The sequence below is a fragment of the Syngnathus floridae genome, chromosome 16 (genome assembly GCF_059516105.1).
Source record: "Syngnathus floridae isolate MCC-2025c chromosome 16, RoL_Sflo_1.0, whole genome shotgun sequence".
NCBI lineage: Eukaryota > Metazoa > Chordata > Actinopteri > Syngnathiformes > Syngnathidae > Syngnathus > Syngnathus floridae.
The window spans coordinates 11,715,381-11,734,001 of NC_142428.1; positions in this window are offsets into that span (position 1 = coordinate 11,715,381).

The following is an 18,621-nucleotide window of genomic DNA, read 5'->3' on the forward strand; positions in this document are numbered from 1 at the left end:
GCACCTAAAACCTAAACCAAACGTTGCAGGTGCTTATTTCTTCATGCGCAGTGGTCAACGCGGCACTCTCTAGCTGCCAGGAGCACTTTTGACTACGCGCACCCAACCAGAGCGACGGGAGGAGCACATTTCAGAAAACGTGCTCAGCTCGTCGAGAGAATGCGATTTAAGCAATAAAATAAAAAATGCACCTAAAACCTAAACCAAACGTTGCAGGTGCTTATTTCTTCGTGCGCAGTGGTCAACGCGGCACTCCCTAGCTGCCAGGAGCTCTTTTTACTGTGCGCACCCAACCAGAGCGACGGGAGGAGCATATTTCAGAAAACGTGCTCAGCTCGTCGAGAAAATGCGATTTAAGCAATAAAATTAAAAATGCACCTAAAACCTAAACCAAACGTTGCAGGTGCTTATTTCTTCATGCGCAGTGGTCAACGCGGCACTCTCTAGCTGCCAGGAGCACTTTTTACTATGCGCGCACAACCAGAGCGACGGGAGGAGCACATTTCAGAAAACGTGCTCAGCTCGTCGAGAAAATGCGATTTAAGCAATAAAATTTAAAATGCACCTAAAACCTAAACCAAACGTTGCAGGTGCTTATTTCTTTGTGCGCAGTGGTCAACGCGGCACTCTTTAGCTGCCAAGAGCACTTTTTACTATGCGCACCCAACCAGAGTGACGGGAGGAGCACATTTCAGAAAACGTGCTCAGCTCGTCGAGAAAATGCGATTTAAGCAATAAAATTAAAAATGCACCTAAAACCTAAACCAAACGTTGCAGGTGCTTATTTATTCATGCGCAGTGGTCAACGCGGCACTCCCGAGCTGCCAAGAGCACTTTTTATTGTGCGCACCCAACCAGAGCGACGGGAGGTGCACATTTCAGAAAAGGTGCTCAGCTCGTCGAGAGAATGCTATTTAAGCAATAAAATTAAAAATGCACCTAAAACCTAAACCAAACGTTGCAGGTGCTTATTTCTTCGTGCGCAGTGCTCAACGCGGCACTCCCTAGCTGCCAGGAGCACTTTTTACTGTGCGCACCCAACCAGAGTGACGGGAGGAGCACATTTCAGAAAACGTGCTCAGCTCGTCGAGAAAATGCGATTTAAGCAATAAAATTAAAAATGCACCTAAAACCTAAACCAAACGTTGCAGGTGCTTATTTCTTCATGCGCAGTGGTCAACGCGGCACTCTCTAGCTGCCAAGAGCACTTTTTACTGTGCGCACCCAACCAGAGTGACGGGAGGAGCATATTTCAGAAAACGTGCTCAGCTCGTCGAGAAAATGCGATTTAAGCAATAAGATTAAAAATGCACCTAAAACCTAAACCAAACGTTGCAGGTGCTTATTTCTTCATGCGCAGTGGTCAACGCGGCACTCTCTAGCTGCCAGGAGCACTTTTGACTACGCGCACCCAACCAGAGCGACGGGAGGAGCACATTTCAGAAAACGTGCTCAGCTCGTCGAGAGAATGCGATTTAAGCAATAAAATAAAAAATGCACCTAAAACCTAAACCAAACGTTGCAGGTGCTTATTTCTTCGTGCGCAGTGGTCAACGCGGCACTCCCTAGCTGCCAGGAGCTCTTTTTACTGTGCGCACCCAACCAGAGCGACGGGAGGAGCATATTTCAGAAAACGTGCTCAGCTCGTCGAGAAAATGCGATTTAAGCAATAAAATTAAAAATGCACCTAAAACCTAAACCAAACGTTGCAGGTGCTTATTTCTTCATGCGCAGTGGTCAACGCGGCACTCTCTAGCTGCCAGGAGCACTTTTTACTATGCGCGCACAACCAGAGCGACGGGAGGAGCACATTTCAGAAAACGTGCTCAGCTCGTCGAGAAAATGCGATTTAAGCAATAAAATTTAAAATGCACCTAAAACCTAAACCAAACGTTGCAGGTGCTTATTTCTTTGTGCGCAGTGGTCAACGCGGCACTCTTTAGCTGCCAAGAGCACTTTTTACTATGCGCACCCAACCAGAGTGACGGGAGGAGCACATTTCAGAAAACGTGCTCAGCTCGTCGAGAAAATGCGATTTAAGCAATAAAATTAAAAATGCACCTAAAACCTAAACCAAACGTTGCAGGTGGTTATTTCTTCATGCGCAGTGCTCAACGCGGCACTCCCGAGCTGCCAAGAGCACTTTTTACTGTGCGCACCCAACCAGAGCGACGGGAGGAGCACATTTCAGAAAACGTGCTCAGCTCGTCGAGAGAATGCGATTTAAGCAATAAAATTAAAAATGCACCTAAAACCTAAACCAAACGTTGCAGGTGCTTATTTCTTCGTGCGCAGTGGTCAACGCGGAACTCCCTAGCTGCCAGGAGCTCTTTTTACTTTGCGCACTCAACCAGAGCGACGGGAGGAGCCCATTTCAGAAAACGTGCTCAGCTCGTCGAGAAAATGCGATTTAAGCAATAAAATTAAAAATGCACCTAAAACCTAAACCAAACGTTGCAGGTGCTTATTTCTTCGTGTGCAAAACTCAACGCGGCACTCCCTAGCTGCCAGGAGCACTTTTTACTGTGCACACCCAACCAGAGTGACGGGAGGAGCACATTTCAGAAAACGTGCTCAGCTCGTCGAGAAAATGCGATTTAAGCAATAAAATTAAAAATGCACCTAAAACCTAAACCAAACGTTGCAGGTGCTTATTTCTTCATGCGCAGTGGTCAACGCGGCACTCTCTAGCTGCCAAGAGCACTTTTTACTGTGCGCACCCAACCAGAGCGACGGGAGGAGCACATTTCAGAAAACGTGCTCAGCTCGTCGAGAGAATGCGATTTAAGCAATAAAATTAAAAATGCACCTAAAACCTAAACCAAACGTTGCAGGTGCTTATTTCTTCTTGCGCAGTGGTCAACGCGGAACTCCCTAGCTGCCAGGAGCTCTTTTTACTGTGCGCACCCAACCAGAGCGACGGGAGGAGCACATTTCAGAAAACGTGCTCAGCTCGTCTAGAGAATGCGATTTAAGCAATAAAATCAAAAATGCACCTAAAACCTAAACCAAACGTTGCAGGTGCTTATTTCTTCATGCGCAGTGGTCAACGCGGCACTCTCTAGCTGCCAGGAGCACTTTTTACTACGCGCACCCAACCAGAGCGACGGGAGGAGCATATTTCAGAAAACGTGCTCAGCTCGTCGAGAGAATGCGATTTAAGCAATAAAATAAAAAATGCACCTAAAACCTAAACCAAACGTTGCAGGTGCTTATTTCTTCGTGCGCAGTGGTCAACGCGGCACTCCCTAGCTGCCAGGAGCTCTTTTTACTGTGCACACCCAACCAGAGCGACGGGAGGAGCACATTTCAGAAAACGTGCTCAGCTCGTCGAGAAAATGCGATTTAAGCAATAAAATTAAAAATGCACCTAAAACCTAAACCAAAGGTTGCAGGTGCTTATTTCTTCATGCGCAGTGGTCAACGCGGCACTCTCTAGCTGCCAGGAGCACTTTTTACTACGCGCACCCAACCAGAGCGACGGGAGGAGCACATTTCAGAAAACGTGCTCAGCTCGTCGAGAGAATGCGATTTAAGCACTAAAATAAAAAATGCACCTAAAACCTAAACCAAACGTTGCAGGTGCTTATTTCTTCGTGCGCAGTGGTCAACGCGGCACTCCCTAGCTGCCAGGAGCTCTTTTTACTGTGTGCACCCAACCAGAGCGACGGGAGGAGCACATTTCAGAAAACGTGCTCAGCTCGTCGAGAGAATGCGATTTAAGCAATAAAATTAAAAATGCACCTAAAACCTAAACCAAACGTTGCAGGTGCTTATTTCTTCGTGCGCAGTACTCAACGCGGCACTCCCTAGCTGCCAAGAGCACTTTTTACTGTGCGCACCCAACCAGAGTGACGGGAGGAGCACATTTCAGAAAACGTGCTCACCTCGTCGAGAAAATGCGATTTAAGCAATAAAATTAAAAATGCACCTAAAACCTAAACCAAACGTTGCAGGTGCTTATTTCTTCATGCGCAGTGGTCAACGCGGCACTCTCTAGCTGCCAGGAGCACTTTTTACTACGCGCACCCAACCAGAGCGACGGGAGGAGCACATTTCAGAAAACGTGCTCAGCTCGTCGAGAGAATGCGATTTAAGCAATAAAATAAAAAATGCACCTAAAACCTAAACCAAACGTTGCAGGTGCTTATTTCTTCGTGCGCAGTGGTCAACTCGGCACTCCCTAGCTGCCAGGAGCTCTTTTTACTGTGTGCACCCAACCAGAGCGACGGGAGGAGCACATTTCAGAAAACGTGCTCAGCTCGTCGAGAGAATGCGATTTAAGCAATAAAATAAAAAATGCACCTAAAACCTAAACCAAACATTGCAGGTGCTTATTTCTTCGTGCGCAGTGGTCAACGCGGAACTCCCTAGCTGCCAGGAGCTCTTTTTACTGTGCGCACCCAACCAGAGCGACGGGAGGAGCCCATTTCAGAAAACGTGCTCAGCTCGTCGAGAAAATGCGATTTAAGCAATAAAATTAAAAATGCACCTAAAACCTAAACCAAACGTTGCAGGTGCTTATTTCTTCGTGCGCAGTGCTCAACGCGGCACTCCCTAGCTGCCAGGAGCACTTTTTACTGTGTGCACCCAACCAGAGCGACGGGAGGAGCACATTTCAGAAAACGTGCTCAGCTCGTCGAGAAAATGCGATTTAAGCAATAAAATTAAAAATGCACCTAAAACCTAAACCAAACGTTGCAGGTGCTTATTTCTTCATGCGCAGTGGTCAACGCGGCACTCTCTAGCTGCCAAGAGCACTTTTTACTGTGCGCACCCAACCAGAGTGACGGGAGGAGCACATTTCAGAAAACGTGCTCAGCTCGTCGAGAAAATGCAATTTAAGCAATAAGATTAAAAATGCACCTAAAACCTAAACCAAACGTTGCAGGTGCTTATTTCTTCATGCGCAGTGGTCAACGTGGCACTCTCTAGCTGCCAGGAGCACTTTTTACTGTGTGCACCCAACCAGAGTGACGGGAGGAGCACATTTCAGAAAACGTGCTCAGCTCGTCGAGAAAATGCGATTTAAGCAATAAAATTAAAAATGCACCTAAAACCTAAACCAAGCGTTGCAGGTGCTTATTTCTTCACGCGCAGTGGTCAACGCGAAACTCTCTAGCTGCCAAGAGCACTTTTTACTGTGCGCACCGAACCAGAGTGACGGGAGGAGCACATTTCAGAAAACGTGCTCAGCTCGTCGAGAAAATGCGATTTAAGCAATAAGATTAAAAATGCACCTAAAACCTAAACCAAACGTTGCAGGTGCTTATTTCTTCATGCGCAGTGGTCAACGCGGCACTCTCTAGCTGCCAGGAGCACTTTTTACTGTGTGCACCCAACCAGAGTGACGGGAGGAGCACATTTCAGAAAACGTGCTCAGCTCGTCGAGAAAATGCGATTTAAGCAATAAAATTAAAAATGCACCTAAAACCTAAACCAAACGTTGCAGGTGCTTATTTCTTCATGCGCAGTGGTCAACGCGGCACTCTCTAGCTGCCAAGAGCACTTTTTACTGTGCGCACCCAACCAGAGTGACGGGAGGAGCACATTTCAGAAAACGTGCTCAGCTCGTCGAGAAAATGCGATTTAAGCAATAAAATTAAAAATGCACCTAAAACCTAAACCAAACGTTGCAGGTGCTTATTTCTTCATGCGCAGTGGTCAACGCGGCACTCTCTAGCTGCCAGGAGCACTTTTTACTACGCGCACCCAACCAGAGCGACGGGAGGAGCACATTTCAGAAAACGTGCTCAGCTCGTCGAGAGAATGCGATTTAAGCAATAAAATAAAAAATGCACCTAAAACCTAAACCAAACGTTGCAGGTGCTTATTTCTTCGTGCGCAGTGGTCAACTCGGCACTCCCTAGCTGCCAGGAGCTCTTTTTACTGTGTGCACCCAACCAGAGCGACGGGAGGAGCACATTTCAGAAAACGTGCTCAGCTCGTCGAGAGAATGCGATTTAAGCAATAAAATAAAAAATGCACCTAAAACCTAAACCAAACATTGCAGGTGCTTATTTCTTCGTGCGCAGTGGTCAACGCGGAACTCCCTAGCTGCCAGGAGCTCTTTTTACTGTGCGCACCCAACCAGAGCGACGGGAGGAGCCCATTTCAGAAAACGTGCTCAGCTCGTCGAGAAAATGCGATTTAAGCAATAAAATTAAAAATGCACCTAAAACCTAAACCAAACGTTGCAGGTGCTTATTTCTTCGTGCGCAGTGCTCAACGCGGCACTCCCTAGCTGCCAGGAGCACTTTTTACTGTGTGCACCCAACCAGAGCGACGGGAGGAGCACATTTCAGAAAACGTGCTCAGCTCGTCGAGAAAATGCGATTTAAGCAATAAAATTAAAAATGCACCTAAAACCTAAACCAAACGTTGCAGGTGCTTATTTCTTCATGCGCAGTGGTCAACGCGGCACTCTCTAGCTGCCAAGAGCACTTTTTACTGTGCGCACCCAACCAGAGTGACGGGAGGAGCACATTTCAGAAAACGTGCTCAGCTCGTCGAGAAAATGCAATTTAAGCAATAAGATTAAAAATGCACCTAAAACCTAAACCAAACGTTGCAGGTGCTTATTTCTTCATGCGCAGTGGTCAACGTGGCACTCTCTAGCTGCCAGGAGCACTTTTTACTGTGTGCACCCAACCAGAGTGACGGGAGGAGCACATTTCAGAAAACGTGCTCAGCTCGTCGAGAAAATGCGATTTAAGCAATAAAATTAAAAATGCACCTAAAACCTAAACCAAGCGTTGCAGGTGCTTATTTCTTCACGCGCAGTGGTCAACGCGAAACTCTCTAGCTGCCAAGAGCACTTTTTACTGTGCGCACCGAACCAGAGTGACGGGAGGAGCACATTTCAGAAAACGTGCTCAGCTCGTCGAGAAAATGCGATTTAAGCAATAAGATTAAAAATGCACCTAAAACCTAAACCAAACGTTGCAGGTGCTTATTTCTTCATGCGCAGTGGTCAACGCGGCACTCTCTAGCTGCCAGGAGCACTTTTTACTGTGTGCACCCAACCAGAGTGACGGGAGGAGCACATTTCAGAAAACGTGCTCAGCTCGTCGAGAAAATGCGATTTAAGCAATAAAATTAAAAATGCACCTAAAACCTAAACCAAACGTTGCAGGTGCTTATTTCTTCATGCGCAGTGGTCAACGCGGCACTCTCTAGCTGCCAAGAGCACTTTTTACTGTGCGCACCCAACCAGAGTGACGGGAGGAGCACATTTCAGAAAACGTGCTCAGCTCGTCGAGAAAATGCGATTTAAGCAATAAAATTAAAAATGCACCTAAAACCTAAACCAAACGTTGCAGGTGCTTATTTCTTCATGCGCAGTGGTCAACGCGGCACTCTCTAGCTGCCAAGAGCACTTTTTACTGTGCGCACCCAACCAGAGTGACGGGAGGAGCACATTTCAGAAAACGTGCTCAGCTCGTCGAGAAAATGCAATTTAAGCAATAAGATTAAAAATGCACCTAAAACCTAAACCAAACGTTGCAGGTGCTTATTTCTTCATGCGCAGTGGTCAACGTGGCACTCTCTAGCTGCCAGGAGCACTTTTTACTGTGTGCACCCAACCAGAGTGACGGGAGGAGCACATTTCAGAAAACGTGCTCAGCTCGTCGAGAAAATGCGATTTAAGCAATAAAATTAAAAATGCACCTAAAACCTAAACCAAGCGTTGCAGGTGCTTATTTCTTCACGCGCAGTGGTCAACGCGAAACTCTCTAGCTGCCAAGAGCACTTTTTACTGTGCGCACCGAACCAGAGTGACGGGAGGAGCACATTTCAGAAAACGTGCTCAGCTCGTCGAGAAAATGCGATTTAAGCAATAAGATTAAAAATGCACCTAAAACCTAAACCAAACGTTGCAGGTGCTTATTTCTTCATGCGCAGTGGTCAACGCGGCACTCTCTAGCTGCCAGGAGCACTTTTTACTGTGTGCACCCAACCAGAGTGACGGGAGGAGCACATTTCAGAAAACGTGCTCAGCTCGTCGAGAAAATGCGATTTAAGCAATAAAATTAAAAATGCACCTAAAACCTAAACCAAACGTTGCAGGTGCTTATTTCTTCATGCGCAGTGGTCAACGCGGCACTCTCTAGCTGCCAAGAGCACTTTTTACTGTGCGCACCCAACCAGAGTGACGGGAGGAGCACATTTCAGAAAACGAGCTCAGCTCGTCGAGAAAATGCGATTTAAGCAATAAGATTAAAAATGCACCTAAAACCTAAACCAAACGTTGCAGGTGCTTATTTCTTCATGCGCAGTGGTCTGCGGCACTCTCTAGCTGCCAGGAGCACTTTTTACTACGCGCACCCAACCAGAGCGACGGGAGGAGCACATTTCAGAAAACGTGCTCAGCTCGTCGAGAGATTGCGATTTAAGCAATAAAATAAAAAATGCACCTAAAACCTAAACCAAACGTTGCAGGTGCTTATTTTTTCGTACGCAGTGGTCAACGCGGCACTCCCTAGCTGCCAGGAGCTCTTTTTACTGTGTGCACCCAACCAGAGCGACGGGAGGAGCACATTTCAGAAAACGTGCTCAGCTCGTCGAGAGAATGCGATTTAAGCAATAAAATAAAAAATGCACCTAAAACCTAAACCAAACATTGCAGGTGCTTATTTCTTCGTGCGCAGTGGTCAACGCGGAACTCCCTAGCTGCCAGGAGCTCTTTTTACTGTGCGCACCCAACCAGAGCGACGGGAAGAGCCCATTTCAGAAAACGTGCTCAGCTCGTCGAGAAAATGCGATTTAAGCAATAAAATTAAAAATGCACCTAAAACCTAAACCAAACGTTGCAGGTGCTTATTTCTTCGTGCACAGTGCTCAACGCGGCACTCCCTAGCTGCCAGGAGCACTTTTTACTGTGCGCACCCAACCAGAGTGACGGGAGGAGCACATTTCAGAAAACGTGCTCAGCTCGTCGAGAAAATGCGATTTAAGCAATAAAATTAAAAATGCACCTAAAACCTAAACCAAACGTTGCAGGTGCTTATTTCTTCATGCGCAGTGGTCAACGCGGCACTCTCTAGCTGCCAAGAGCACTTTTTACTGTGCGCACCCAACCAGAGTGACGGGAGGAGCACATTTCAGAAAACGTGCTAAGCTCGTCGAGAGAATGCGATTTAAGCAATAAAATTTAAAATGCACATAAAACCTAAACCAAACGTTGCAGGTGCTTATTTCTTTGTGCGCAGTGGTCAACGCGGCACTCTTTAGCTGCCAAGAGCACTTTTTACTATGCGCACCCAACCAGAGTGACGGGAGGAGCACATTTCAGAAAACGTTCTCAGCTCGTCGAGAAAATGCGATTTAAGCAATAAAATTAAAAATGCACCTAAAACCTAAACCAAACGTTGCAGGTGGTTATTTCTTCATGCACAGTGGTCAACGCGGCACTCCCGAGCTGCCAAGAGCACTTTTTACTGTGCGCACCCAACCAGAGCGACGGGAGGAGCACATTTCAGAAAACGTGCTCAGCTCGTCGAGAGAATGCGATTCAAGCAATAAAATTAAAAATGCACCTAAAACCTAAACCAAACGTTGCAGGTGCTTATTTCTTCGTGCGCAGTGGTCAATGCGGACCTCCCTAGCTGCCAGGAGCTCTTTTTACTGTGCGCACCCAACCAGAGCGACGGGAGGAGCACATTTCAGAAAACGTGCTCAGCTCGTCGAGAAAATGCGATTTAAGCAATAAAATTAAAAATGCACCTAAAACCTAAACCAAACGTTGCAGGTGCTTATTTCTTCGTGCGCAGTGCTCAACGCGGCACTCCCTAGCTGCCAGGACTACTTTTTACTGTGCGCACCCAACCAGAGTGACGGGAGGAGCACATTTCAGAAAACGTGCTCAGCTCGTCGAGAAAATGCGATTTAAGCAATAAAATTAAAAATGCACCTAAAACCTAAACCAAACGTTGCAGGTGCTTATTTCTTCATGCGCAGTGGTCAACGCGGCACTCTCTAGCTGCCAAGAGCACTTTTTACTGTGCGCACCCAACCAGAGTGACGGGAGGAGCACATTTCATAAAACGTGCTCAGCTCGTCGAGAAAATGCGATTTAAGCAATAAGATTAAAAATGCACCTAAAACCTAAATCAAACGTTGCAGGTGCTTATTTCTTCATGCGCAGTGGTCAACGCGGCACTCTCTAGCTGCCAGGAGCACTTTTTACTGTGCGCACCCAACCAGAGCGACGGGAGGAGCACATTTCAGAAAACGTGCTCAGCTCGTCGAGAGAATGCGATTTAAGCAATAAAATTAAAAATGCACCTAAAACCTAAACCAAACGTTGCAGGTGCTTATTTCTTCGTGCGCAGTGGTCAACGCGGCACTCCCTAGCTGCCAGGAGCTCTTTTTACTGTGCGCACCCAACCAGAGCGACGGGAGGAGCACATTTCAGAAAACGTGCTCAGCTTGTCGAGAAAATGCGATTTAAGCAATAAAATTAAAAATGCACCTAAAACCTAAACCAAACGTTGCAGGTGCATATTTCTTCATGCGCAGTCGTCAACGCGGCACTCTCTAGCTGCCAGGAGCACTTTTTACTATGCGCGCCCAACCAGAGCGACGGGAGGAGCACATTTCAGAAAAAGTGCTCAGCTCGTCGAGAAAATGCGATTAAAGCAATAAAATTAAAAATGCACCTAAAACCTAAACCAAACGTTGCAGGTGCTTATTTCTTCATGCGCAGTGGTCAACGCGGCACTCCCGAGCTGCCAAGAGCACTTTTTACTGTGCGCACCCAACCAGAGCGACGGGAGGAGCACATTTCAGAAAACGTGCTCAGCTCGTCGAGAGAATGCGATTTAAGCAATAAAATTAAAAATGCACCTAAAACCTAAACCAAACGTTGCAGGTGCTTATTTCTTCGTGCGCAGTGGTCAACGCGGAACTCCCTAGCTGCCAGGAGCTCTTTTTACTGTGCGCACCCAACCAGAGCGACGGGAGGAGCACATTTCAGAAAACGTGCTCAGCTCGTCGAGTGCGATTTAAGCAATAAAATTAAAAATGCACCTAAAACCTAAACCAAACGTTGCAGGTGCTTATTTCTTCATGCGCAGTGGTCAACGCGGCACTCTCTAGCTGCCAGGAGCACTTTTTACTACGCGCACCCAACCAGAGCGACGGGAGGAGCACATTTCAGAAAACGTGCTCAGCTCGTCGAGAGAATGCGATTTAAGCAATAAAATAAAAAATGCACCTAAAACCTAAACCAAACGTTGCAGGTGCTTATTTCTTCGTGCGCAGTGGTCAACGCGGCACTCCCTAGCTGCCAGGAGCTCTTTTTACTCTGTGCACCCAACCAGATTGACGGGAGGAGCACATTTCAGAAAACGTGCTCAGCTCGTCGAGAGAATGCGATTTAAGCAATAAAATAAAAAATGCACCTAAAACCTAAACCAAACGTTGCAGGTGCTTATTTCTTCGTGCGCAGTGGTCAACGCGGAACTCCCTAGCTGCCAGGAGCTCTTTTTACTGTGCGCACCCAACCAGAGCGACGGGAGTAGCCCATTTCAGAAAACGTGCTCAGCTCGTAGAGAAAATGCGATTTAAGCAATAAAATTAAAAATGCACCTAAAACCCAAACCAAACGTTGCAGGTGCTTATTTCTTCGTGCGCAGTGCTCAACGCGGCACTCCCTAGCTGCCAGAAGCACTTTTTACTGTGCACACCCAACCAGAGTGACGGGAGGAGCACATTTCAGAAAACTTGCTCAGCTCGTCGAGAGAATGCGATTTAAGCAATAAAATAAAAATGCACCTAAAACCTAAACCAAACTTTGCAGATGCTTATTTCTTCGTGCGCAGTGGTCAACGCGGAACTCCCTAGCTGCCAGGAGCTCTTTTTACTGTGCGCACCCAACCAGAGCGACGGGAGGAGCCCATTTCAGAAAACGTGCTCAGCTCGTCGAGAAAATGCGATTTAAGCAATAAAATTAAAAATGCACCTAAAACCTAAACCAAACGTTGCAGGTGCTTATTTCTTCGTGCGCAGTGCTCAACGCGGCACTCCCTAGCTGCCAGGAGCACTTTTTACTGTGCGCACCCAACCAGAGTGACGGGAGGAGCACATTTCAGAAAACGTGCTCAGCTCGTCGAGAAAATGCGATTTAGGCAATAAAATTAAAAATGCACCTAAAACCTAAACCAAACGTTGCAGGTGCTTATTTCTTCATGCGCAGTGGTCAACGCGGCACTCTCTAGCTGCCAAGAGCACTTTTTACTGTGCGCACCCAACCAGAGTGACGGGAGGAGCACATTTCAGAAAACGTGCTAAGCTCGTCGAGAAAATGCGATTTAAGCAATGAAATTAAAAATGCACCTAAAACCTAAACCAAACGTTGCAGGTGCTTATTTCTTCGTGCGCAGTACTCAACGCGGCACTCCCTAGCTGCCAGGAGCACTTTTTACTGTGCGCACCCAACCAGAGTGACGGGAGGAGCACATTTCAGAAAACGTGCTCACCTCGTCGAGAAAATGCGATTTAAGCAATAAAATTAAAAATGCACCTAAAACCTAAACCAAACGTTGCAGGTGCCTATTTCTTCATGCGCAGTGGTCAACGCGGCACTCTCTAGCTGCCAGGAGCACTTTTTACTACGCGCACCCAACCAGAGCGACGGGAGGAGCACATTTCAGAAAACGTGCTCAGGTCGTCGAGAGAATGCGATTTAAGCAATAAAATAAAAAATGCACCTAAAACCTAAACCAAACGTTGCAGGTGCTTATTTCTTCGTGCGCAGTGGTCAACTCGGCACTCCCTAGCTGCCAGGAGCTCTTTTTACTGTGTGCACCCAACCAGAGCGACGGGAGGAGCACATTTCAGAAAACGTGCTCAGCTCGTCGAGAGAATGCAATTTAAGCAATAAAATAAAAAATGCACCTAAAACCTAAACCAAACGTTGCAGGTGCTTATTTCTTCGTGCGCAGTGGTCAACGCGGAACTCCCTAGCTGCCAGGAGCTCTTTTTACTGTGCGCACCCAACCAGAGCGACGGGGGGAGCCCATTTCAGAAAACGTGCTCAGCTCGTCGAGAAAATGCGATTTAAGCAATAAAATTAAAAATGCACCTAAAACCTAAACCAAACGTTGCAGGTGCTTATTTCTTCGTGCGCAGTGCTCAACGCGGCACTCCGTAACTGCCAGGAGCACTTTTTACTGTGCGCACCCAACCAGAGCGACGGGAGGAGCACATTTCAGAAAACGTGCTCAGCTCGTCGAGAAAATGCGATTTAAGCAATAAAATTAAAAATGCACCTAAAACCTAAACCAAACGTTGCAGGTGCTTATTTCTTCATGCGCAGTGGTCAACGCGGCACTCTCTAGCTGCCAAGAGCACTTTTTACTGTGCGCACCCAACCAGAGTGACGGGAGGAGCACATTTCAGAAAACGTGCTCAGCTCGTCGAGAAAATGCGATTTAAGCAATAAGATTAAAAATGCACCTAAAACCTAAACCAAACGTTGCAGGTGCTTATTTCTTCATGCGCAGTGGTCAACGTGGCACTCTCTAGCTGCCAGGAGCACTTTTTACTGTGTGCACCCAACCAGAGTGACGGGAGGAGCACATTTCAGAAAACGTGCTCAGCTCGTCGAGAAAATGCGATTTAAGCAATAAAAATAAAAATGCACCTAAAACCTAAACCAAACGTTGCAGGTGCTTATTTCTTCATGCGCAGTGGTCAACGCGGCACTCTCTAGCTGCCAAGAGCACTTTTTACTGTGCGCACCCAACCAGAGTGACGGGAGGAGCACATTTCAGAAAACGTGCTCAGCTCGTCGAGAAAATGCGATTTAAGCAATAAGATTAAAAATGCACCTAAAACCTAAACCAAACGTTGCAGGTGCTTATTTCTTCATGCGCAGTGGTCAACGCGGCACTCTCTAGCTGCCAGGAGCACTTTTTACTACGCGCACCCAACCAGAGCGACGGGAGGAGCACATTTCAGAAAACGTGCTCAGCTCGTCGAGAGAATGCGATTTAAACAATAAAATAAAAAATGCACCTAAAACCTAAACCAAACGTTGCAGGTGCTTATTTCTTCATGCGCAGTGGTCAACGCGGCACTCTCTAGCTGCCAGGAGCACTTTTTACTACGCGCACCCAACCAGAGCGACGGGAGGAGCACATTTCAGAAAACGTGCTCAGCTCGTCGAGAGAATGCGATTTAACCAATAAAATTAAAAATGCACCTAAAACCTAAACCAAACGTTGCAGGTGGTTATTTCTTCATGCGCAGTGGTCAACGCGGCACTCCCGAGCTGCCAAGAGCACTTTTTACTGTGCGCACCCAACCAGAGCGACGGGAGGAGCACATTTCAGAAAACCTGCTCAGCTCGTCGAGAGAATGCGATTTAAGCAATAAAATTAAAAATGCACCTAAAACCTAAACCAAACGTTGCAGGTGCTTATTTCTTCGTGCGCAGTGGTCAACGCGGCACTCCCTAGCTGCCAGGAGCACTTTTTACTGTGCGCACCCAACCAGAGTGACGGGAGGAGCACATTTCAGAAAACGTGCTCAGCTCGTCAAGAAAATGCGATTTAAGCAATAAAATTAAAAATGCACCTAAAACCTAAACCAAACGTTGCAGGTGCTTATTTCTTCATGCGCAGTGGTCAACGCGGCACTCTCTAGCTGCCAAGAGCACTTTTTACTGTGCGCACCCAACCAGAGTGACGGGAGGAGCACATTTCAGAAAACGTGCTCAGCTCGTCGAGAAAATGCGATTTAAGCAATAAGATTAAAAATGCACCTAAAACCTAAACCAAACGTTGCAGGTGCTTATTTCTTCATGCGCAGTGGTCAACGCGGCACTCCCGAGCTGCCAAGAGCACTTTTTACTACGCGCACCCAACCAGAGCGACGGGAGGAGCACATTTCAGAAAACGTGCTCAGCTCGTCGAGAGAATGCGATTTAAGCAATAAAATTGAAAATGCACCTAAAACCTAAACCAAACGTTGCAGGTGCTTATTTCTTCGTGCGCAGTGGTCAACGCGGAACTCCCTAGCTGCCAGGAGCTCTTTTTACTGTGCGCACCCAACCAGAGCGACGGGAGGAGCATATTTCAGAAAACGTGCTCAGCTCGTCGAGAAAATGCGATTTAAGCAATAAAATTAAAAATGCAGCTAAAACCTAAACCAAACGTTGCAGGTGCTTATTTCTTCGTGCGCAGTGCTCAACGCGGCACTCCCTAGCTGCCAGGAGCACTTTTTACTGTGCGCACCCAACCAGAGTGACGGGAGGAGCACATTTCAGAAAACGTGCTCAGCTCGTCGAGAAAATGCGATTTAAGCAATAAAATTAAAAATGCACCCAAAACCTAAACCAAACGTTGCAGGTGGTCATTTCTTCAAGCGCAGTGGTCAACGCGGCACTCTCTAGCTGCCAAGAGCACTTTTTACTATGCGCACCCAACCAGAGCGACGGGAGGAGCACATTTCAGAAAACGTGCTCAGCTCGTCGAGAAAATGCGATTTAAGCAATAAAATTAAAAATGCAGCTAAAACCTAAACCAAACGTTGCAGGTGCTTATTTCTTCATGCGCAGTGGTCAACGCGGCACTCTCTAGCTGCCAGGAGCACTTTTTACTACGCGCACCCAACCAGAGCGACGGGAGGAGCATATTTCAGAAAACGTGCTCAGCTCGTCGAGAGAATGCGATTTAAGCAATAAAATAAAAAATGCACCTAAAACCTAAACCAAACGTTGCAGGTGCTTATTTCTTCGTGCGCAGTGGTCAACGCGGCACTCCCTAGCTGCCAGGAGCTCTTTTTACTGTGCGCACCCAACCAGAGCGACGGGAGGAGCACATTTCAGAAAACGTGCTCAGCTCGTCGAGAAAATGCGATTTAAGCAATAAAATTAAAAATGCACCTAAAACCTAAACCAAAGGTTGCAGGTGCTTATTTCTTCATGCGCAGTGGTCAACGCGGCACTCTCTAGCTGCCAAGAGCACTTTTTACTGTGCGCACCCAACCAGAGTGACGGGAGGAGCACATTTCAGAAAACGTGCTAAGCTCGTCGAGAAAATGCGATTTAAGCAATAAAATTAAAAATGCACCTAAAACCTAAACCAAACGTTGCAGGTGCTTATTTCTTCGTGCGCAGTACTCAACGCGGCACTCCCTAGCTGCCAGGAGCACTTTTTACTGTGCGCACCCAACCAGAGTGACGGGAGGAGCACATTTCAGAAAACGTGCTCAGCTCGTCAAGAAAATGCGATTTAAGCAATAAAATTAAAAATGCACCTAAAACCTAAACCAAACGTTGCAGGTGCTTATTTCTTCATGCGCAGTGGTCAACGCGGCACTCTCTAGCTGCCAAGAGCACTTTTTACTGTGCGCACCCAACCAGAGTGACGGGAGGAGCACATTTCAGAAAACGTGCTCAGCTCGTCGAGAAAATGCGATTTAAGCAATAAGATTAAAAATGCACCTAAAACCTAAACCAAACGTTGCAGGTGCTTATTTCTTCATGCGCAGTGGTCAACGCGGCACTCCCGAGCTGCCGAGAGCACTTTTTACTACGCGCACCCAACCAGAGCGACGGGAGGAGCACATTTCAGAAAACGTGCTCAGCTCGTCGAGAAAATGCGATTTAAGCAATAAGATTAAAAATGCACCTAAAACCTAAACCAAACGTTGCAGGTGCTTATTTCTTCATGCGCAGTGGTCAACGCGGCACTCTCTAGCTGCCAGGAGCAATTTTTACTACGCGCACCCAACCAGAGCGACGGGAGGAGCACATTTCAGAAAACGTGCTCAGCTCGTCGAGAGAATGCGATTTAAGCAATAAAATAAAAAATGCACCTAAAACCTAAACCAAACGTTGCAGTTGCTTATTTCTTCGTGCGCAGTGGTCAACGCGGCACTCCCTAGCTGCCAGGAGCTCTTTTTACTGTGCGCACCCAACCAGAGCGACGGGAGGAGCACATTTCAGAAAACGTGCTCAGCTCGTCGAGAAAATGCGATTTAAGCAATAAAATTAAAAATGCACCTAAAACCTAAACCAAACGTTGCAGGTGCTTATTTCTTCATGCGCAGTGGTCAACGCGGCACGCTCTAGCTGCCAGGAGCACTTTTTACTACGCGCACCCAACCAGAGCGACGGGAGGAGCACATTTCAGAAAACGTGCTCAGCTCGTCGAGAGAATGCGATTTAAGCAATAAAATAAAAAATGCACCTAAAACCTAAACCAAACGTTGCAGGTGCTTATTTCTTCGTGCGCAGTGGTCAACGCGGCACTCCCTAGCTGCCAGGAGCTCTTTTTACTGTGCGCACCCAACCAGAGCGACGGGAGGAGCACATTTCAGAAAACGTGCTCAGCTCGTCGAGAAAATGCGATTTAAACAATAAAATTAAAAATGCACCTAAAACCTAAACCAAACGTTGCAGGTGCTTATTTCTTCGTGTGCAGTGGTCAACGCGGCACTCCCTAGCTGCCAGGAGCACTTTTTACTGTGCGCACCCAACCAGAGTGACGGAAGGAGCACATTTCAGAAAACGTACTCAGCTCGTCGAGAAAATGTGATTTAAGCAATAAAATTAAAAATGAGCCTAAACCCTAAACCAAACGTTGCAGGTGGTTATTGCTTCATGCGCAGTGGTCAACGCGGCACTCTCTAGCTGCCAAGAGCACTTTTTACTGTGCGCACCCAACCAGAGTGACGGGAGGAGCACATTTCAGAAAACGTGCTCAGCTCGTTGAGAAAATGCAATTTAAGCAATAAAATTAAAAATGCACCTAAAACCTAAACCAAACGTTGCAGGTGCTTATTTCTTCATGTGCAGTGGTCAACGCGGAACTCCCTAGCTGCCAAGAGCACTTTTTACTATGCGCACCCAACCAGAGTGACGGGAGGAGCACATTTCAGAAAACTAGCTCAGCTCGTCGAGAAAATGCGATTTAAGCAATAAAATTAAAAATGCACCCAAAACCTAAACCAAACGTTGCAGGTGGTTATTTCTTCAAGCGCAGTGGTCAACGCGGCACTCTCTAGCTGCCAAGAGCACTTTTTACTATGCGCACCCAACCAGAGCGACGGGAGGAGCATATTTCATAAAACGTGCTCAGCTCGTCGAGAAAATGCGATTTAAGCAATAAAATTAAAAATGCACCTAAAACCTAAACCAAACGTTGCAGGTGCTTATTTCTTCATGCGCATTGGTCAACGCGGCACTCTCTAGCTGCCAGGAGCACTTTTTACTACGCGCACCCAACCAGAGCGACGGGAGGAGCACATTTCAGAAAACGTGCTCAGCTCGTCGTGAGAATGCGATTTAAGCAATAATATAAAAAATGCACCTAAAACCTAAACAAAACGTTGCAGGTGCTTATTTCTTTGTGCGCAGTGGTCAACGCGGCACTCTCTAGCTGCCAAGAGCACTTTTTACTATGCACACCCAACCAGAGTGACGGGATGAGCACATTTCAGAAAACGTGCTCAGCTCGTCGAGAAAATGCGATTTAAGCAATAAAATTAAAAATGCACCTAAAACCTAAACCAAACGTTGCAGGTGCTTATTTCTTCGTGCGCAGTGGTCAACGCGGCACTCCCTAGCTGCCAGGAGCACTTTTTACTGTGCGCACCCAACCAGAGTGA